Source organism: Sitodiplosis mosellana, unplaced genomic scaffold, assembly GCF_009176505.1.
Source record: "Sitodiplosis mosellana isolate CC-2019 unplaced genomic scaffold, AAFC_SMos_1.0 Smas_scaffold_6065, whole genome shotgun sequence".
Taxonomy (NCBI): Eukaryota; Metazoa; Arthropoda; class Insecta; order Diptera; family Cecidomyiidae; genus Sitodiplosis; species Sitodiplosis mosellana.
In genome coordinates this window covers 1-6,761 of record NW_022601306.1, presented here as the reverse complement: position 1 = coordinate 6,761, position 6,761 = coordinate 1, and the positions used below count along the sequence as shown (strand labels likewise).

At 35.1% G+C, this 6,761-nt stretch overlaps 1 long non-coding RNA gene across 1 annotated transcript; it reads right to left on the bottom strand.

Moving 5' to 3' along the window:
• Nucleotides 1–1,547: 1,547 nt before the first annotated feature.
• LOC129573417 (uncharacterized) lies at nt 1,548–2,432 on the bottom strand. The gene is made up of 3 exons (XR_008688590.1): nt 2,333–2,432; nt 1,954–2,217; nt 1,548–1,858 (listed from the first exon to the last, which is right to left on the bottom strand). It is a non-coding gene; the product is annotated as an uncharacterized LOC129573417 (long non-coding RNA).
• Nucleotides 2,433–6,761: the final 4,329 nt, after the last annotated feature.

The following is a 6,761-nucleotide window of genomic DNA, read 5'->3' as shown; positions in this document are numbered from 1 at the left end:
CCTTCGTCAGGATCAATGTGCTTTGAGAATATGAAATCTTTCAAAAACTTATCATCTTTTACATTGTCTTTTACGAAGTTAATATCAACTCAATCTTTTCTTTTCTTTCGGACTGTTCATCATATTCAGATCGACTTTTAATTGCTCCGTGTAACGCTGTGTTGATTTTACCATTTCGAACTTTTGCTTTAAGTAACAATTTTTTGAGCACGTCAACCCCAAATTGATTGTTTACCCAGTCCAACAAAGACTGTGCTTTTTGTGGATTATCGTTTTGCAATGAAATGTACAAAATGCTTCTACCTTCTTCCTTCTCATTTGCCAATACAAATACTTTTAATTCGTTACTTTCAACGTGCCTCGCCATGAGGTCTAATATTAACTTAAACATTTCAAGACTTCCTTCCCATGGACTTCTAGCTGCTGCGAATAACGAGGATTCAATGATTTCACCGTTGACCACTCGTCCTGTTTTAATTAAATTCATGGGTGTGTCGATGCCACAGTGATCTTCAACCCAGTTCAACAAAAACTGTGCTGATTGTGCATCATATTGCAATGAAAGGTACAAAATGCTTTCATCCTTATCATGCGCTAGGATAAAAAATTTCTTTATCACGGAATTTTTATCTGGAAAATGCTTGTTAAAAAGGTTCAATACAATTTTGGGAATTTCGAACAAATCTTCACGTATCAGCTCATGTATGATGGGAACATATTTTGTTAAATCTTGGATCACTAAGTTTCTAGTAGAAGTTTCTGTACTTGACAATTATTCCAATTCTTGGTTATGTATTCGTTTATTAAATATTCGGCAAAACTGCGATGAATGAATTCAAGTTGGTCTCCCTTTAGAATTAAGAGTCCATTTCTGGCAATTACTTCTTTCGCATTAGTACTGTCCTCTAAGTATTACTGTTTTTCGACGTACATTTATTTCCAAAATGTGGCCCCCCGCAATCATAACATTTAACTGGCTTTTTTGATTTGCCCTTGTTATTGAACTTCTTTTTGTTTTGTGCACTTAGTGCATTTTCACTTGCGCTTTCAAAATCGACACTTTGAAGTAATAATGTTTTAACACTGTCGGGTGTCAATTTATATCTAACACTCATGACTAGAGGTCTGTACGCTTCACCCAGGCCGCACAGTAAAATTCCACCGGAAATTTCGTCGTCAAGCTTAAAACCCTTTTTCACTTTTGCATAAAGTCCAATTTTCTTATTTACGTAGTCGGTGATCGATTCACAGTCGCTGAGTTTAAGCATTACGAATTGTTCTAACACAAACACTTTTCGCAGCACGCCATTCGTTGATGCGCATGTCCACAATTCTTTTGTTATGAGAAATGCTCTCGCGCCAACCTTCCATTCACTGTAGTTTTCTCGGCCTTTTAGGCGATCAAAACCTTACTTCTGATTTGACATCACGAATTTATAAAAAAAACTTCACGAAAAATCGAATGAAAAGAGACTAATGCAACACGCTTTACACTTCTCTACTTCAAAAAACTTCAATTGCTGCGTAGCAGTATGCCCATAACCTGTGGTAATATGAGCTGCAAAAGTAAAACAATATAGAAGTGGAATGAAGCAAGAGAGAAATGAAATAACAACTTGTTCTGTTGGCGTTAGTCGCGAGACTGAAACATAGTGCACTTTAATAAAACATTATTCTTACGTGACAATTCTACATTTTACAGCATGTTTCCTAGGATTTCTAAAATCTACATTAAAACTCGTCGATTGAGAGAAAAATCAATTCAATTCATTTATGGTGATCCATTTTGATGTTTGACATTTTAGTGCATAGAAAGGCTCCTGTATATCCAGTAATAAGATAGGGATGTCTTGAAAATCTGAAAAAAGTTACCATTAATCGAGTAATTATTGTGAAGTACATTCCTTCTTTTCTCGAAAAAATGATATGTGTTAAATGAAAAATGGCTCATACTTTTCCGAACATTTCCAATGTGCAAGGCAATAAATTGAATCCAGTGAATTGTGCTGGTTTTTGTGAACGAGCAATTATTAAGGGCACATATTTACTAAACTCTGGTGAATAATCGAACCAGTTGGTCGACCACATAGTATTCCCATTAGAAGTTATTCTTTCGCTGAGAAATGTAGCGAAATAGCAGTAGAGAAACAACCAAACCAAACTACACACGAAAGCAGCCAAGGTCAAAGCAATTAAGGCAAATTCCTTGTTGAAAACCTAAACATGGAGCAAAAATTGCCAAAAATATAAAAAAACGAAAGAGTGTGTGAACTTTGACAAACAAGATTGATGAGCATATAGAGCGAGAGCATAAAAAAAATGGGATATTTACATGTTCCATATCGTAGAAAGATAAAGCCATCAAAGGCATATGGCAAGAGAGAATGGCAAATAGCCCTCCGCTGTTCATATTTGCCACCAATTCAAATGCCCTTTTTTTCAAAAAATGCAAAAAACGCAACGTAAAGTAAAAATTATTTTTTTTTCTTTCAATTTGTTGGTTTCGCATGCGAACAAAATACGAATTTGTTGAACTTTTATATGCACTAAGTGCATTGCACTTACTCATAAACAGCACCATGAATTTCAATTGCGTTAAAGAGATTCTTCCTGTTTTGTAGCTCTCTCCTTCGGTATTTGTTAGGGTTATTTTCCTCTTGATTATTTTCTACATTCTCTTTAACCGTGTCGATCAGCGCAGTAAAATGATCACACATGGCTTCAAGATAAAGACAACAGCTAATGAAGTACGACGTAAGGGAAATCATAATCAGCGTATATGTAATCGAAATGTTTAACTGGATGAACAGTAACAAAACACATCCCAAAATGCTGTTCGTATTGAACGGCACGCTGATGCTAATTGGCAAACTCCAAGCGGATGTATCGTAATTTTCATGAATAATATCGTAGGCACACCGCAAAATTGCATCCAAAAATATTCCGTGATGTGGCACAAAATAGCACAATATAATCCGCGTGTATTTACGACACTTTTGCTCAACGCTCCAATAAATATCATGAAGTTCTGGGTTTTTATGGGCTGAAAATTCATGAAAATATTCAAAAGTGAAGTTAAACATGTTGACAAACGTTTAAAATAAGTTTACATTCATCGACGATGCGTTGCAGTTTCAATTGTAAAGCTTTGACTGATTTCATATTGAGACCAATGGACAAAAATAATCCAAAACACGTCACATTTCCAAGAGCAAATATTATCGGCTGTGAAATGATGTCAAACTGTGGCCAGTTCACATAAATAAATGCTGCGCTGCACATAATTGAGAAAGTGGTATTCACGAATAAAACGTAGTAAGCAGTAAATGAATGAAGGAATTCATTTTTTGGTTCGTTCAAATTACGCGAATCAATTCCAATCCAAGACATAAGCGTCTGGTTGAATTGCAGCACTTTGAAATTGACCATTTTTAGGCAAGGTTCACTTGAATTTGAATCACGAATCTCACAATGGACTTAAGTCACAGTCAGACTGTTCTATATTTTGAATTCGTTAAGATATGGATTAAAACGGGATTTCGATTAGCGAACTAATTTGGTTCAATTTATCTGATGCACTAGGGAATGTTCGATAAAATTCGATGTTTTATACCCGAAACCAATTTCCCTTTCCAATCGACACATGTTGGAAATTCAATATTTCTTGCTTACGCAAAACACAAAAATGTCAAACTTTTGTGATGGGCCGTCATTCTTTGCATTTTCATCGCCTAGGTCATCACATTTTTAGATTCATTTCGTTAGCATTCAGTATTATCATTCAGTTTTCAGAAAAAAAAAACATTTTTCAACATTGTGATCAACCGTTCTATGAAAATTGTACACTTAAGGGATCTGAACAAATTGATAGAAAACCTATAATTATCGAGTATTGGTGTAAAAACTGAGTTTCATCAAGAAATTTGTTCTTCCTGAAACGTAGAAACGCTGGATGTCATAACTATTAAACTTGCTGATGTTCGACCATAACCATGGCCCATTCTGAACTCGGGGCGGCCTCAACTATCGCCTGGCACTGGAACATCCCATGTGGCAATTAAAAAAAAACACGCGTCGGACTGTGTTAGTTATTTGATATATGATACATTGATACATTGAATATTAAATCATTCATCCTGTGAATATGAAAAAACGTATTTTCTTCGATTTGAATTTAAATGTATTGGCTAGACTGGTCCAGGAGAAAAAAGTTGTCCACAAAAAAAAGTGCCGTCCAGTTTCGAAAAATATATCTCAAAAAATAGTTTTGGTCCAAAAAAATCATATGGGTACCATATAAAATACCCTGCCAGTTTTTACATCAAAATTTTCATGACAGCGATTTCGGAAGCCAATTCATATCTCAACATTTCGACCTAAATCATTTTTCCAAACAATTTTCGGCAAAAACCAATGATAGGGTTTTGTCTAGGCGGTAAGAACACAAGCGCTTGAGACGAATCCGTACGAATATTTATGAATTCGTGTGATTGTGTATACGAGACATTCGCATCGCAGTGAGTGTACAACAACAATAACAAAGCCACGAACGCATGAATATATGCGAATCTTTGTGAATCTCACAAATTGTTCCTAGCCCCTAGGGTTTTGTTTGGCTTGTCAATATCTACAACTCTTACCAAGACATTAACCCTTGAAAAGACATTCTGGGCCAGTTACAGTGTAAAATGACCAAAAAAATGGCAATTTTTAGGGATTTTTTGCATTTTTTGGTCTACGAGTCTCCCAAGTAGTGGACTTTTGTTTAGTTTTTGACTTGTGTCGTGTAGCTAGAACCTGTACAAAAAATTTGATACTTCTCAAATTCCAATTTGGATGAAATTTAGCGACAATTGATCCTGGCATAAATGACGCATTTCTGGCCAAAATGGACAAATCACAAACATAAGCTTCGGTTTGACACATGGAAGCATACGATTTCTACCTTTTCTACCTTTGAACTTCTAGTGTGATTCTTTACAAACATTTTAGGTACTACCCAAGTGGACGCTGAACTCCTTTCCACTCTCTTTCTACTCCATTTACACACCTTTGTGTATAATAAATAGGGAAAGGAGTAACGATTCCCTTTATGTCTCATCTTCTTCTTCTTCTTTTTCTTCTTTTTCTGCTTCTTCCTTTATTCTGATTATTATGCGCTGTGAGCACACAATATCTGGAGAGCACACAACATCTAAAAAGAAGAAGAAGAAGAAGAAGAAGATGAGACAAAAAGGGAGTCGTTACTCCTTTCCCTATTTATTGTACACAAAGGTGTGTAAATGGAGTAGAAAGAGAGTGGAAAGGAGTTCAGCGTCCACTTGGGTAACACGACCAAATCGAGTGATGTTTTCACATATTTCTGGCCTCATATTCGATTTCAACTCTAAAAAATCGACTTTTGTCCAAAAAATGCTTGAATATAGGCTTTTCAGGACTGGATTTTTTTGGACCAAACCTATTTTTTTGAGGTATATTTTTTGGGACTGAATGGCACTTTTTTTTGTGGACAACTTTTTTTCTTGGACCAGTCTAGTATTGGCGCATATGAAATAATCGATCCACACAATTGAAATTCAAGACAAAGTTTCTTTCATATTTGCATTCAAATCGAAGTATTTTTTCCCAGTGTCTCATAAATAATGGTTTAATAACAAAACAAAACAGCATTTCCATCGACAAAATAGTCGATTTTGATTTGAATGCAAGGTCCGATTCAGTAGCGATGGCAAAATAATAATAATAATACAACAACCATAACAAATTGTATGAAGTTGACCGAAGTTGACAAAATACAATAACCATTTATACAAAGCGGTAAAGTTTCTACCACTTTTATCAGTCGAATCAATTTTCTTTGTCGGAGCTATAGCTTCTGTTTGAAAAAATAGGTCGTCTTGTGTGAAAGTTTAACGCTACGTGAATCGTATTCGCTTCATTCCGCTCTATGCTATACCAAATACACAGAGCGAAACAGCGAGAATGTTCTTGACCGTTCATATGGAGTAAATTTCAACTATAGCCATCATGGAACGCATATATGCGACAGGAGACATTTTTCGAAATCACGAAAATGAAAAGAAAGACACCGTATAACGCAGATGAATCCGAATAAAATTTGGATTCTGGAAGGAAGGTTTGTGATGACTTCAGCTTACCAATCACTTTTATACATTAATATAAGTTTATATCAGATTTTCAAACTTAAGCTCATATCTTAGAAAAAAACTGAAAATCTAAAAAAATGGCAATCAACATAAAAGCTCCTTTTAAGCAACTGAAAGCCCCAAAACATATGTCTCCTTTTGGATTTGTGAATAATAAACGAAGACTCGGAGCGATGCAGATTGTTCTACAATTTGTGTTGTGTTGTGGTATCCAACTTTTTCGGACGATTAAAAGCTTTTCGATTTATATTTTCGATTGTTTGCGATAGTTTGGCTGCGTATGTCCATTTTCCCACATTTAATGTTTTTCATTGTGTTTTTTACACAACGCAAATGAAATTATATGACCATTAATTTGGGTAAGTGTCACATGAACAAAATTAGCCATTCGTTGAACATATATAAAGTGAATGGCAAAATGCATTTTCTGCAGTTATCTAGTGACTTTGTTCATAAAAAAACAAGTGTCGAACTGTGGCACACTCTGTGACTTATTACAACAATAAGTAAAAATTCATTCGAATTCTACAAAAGTAAAACATTTATTCTTCTTTGGTTGATATTGATCTGGTTGAGAAGTCTTTGTTATTCATA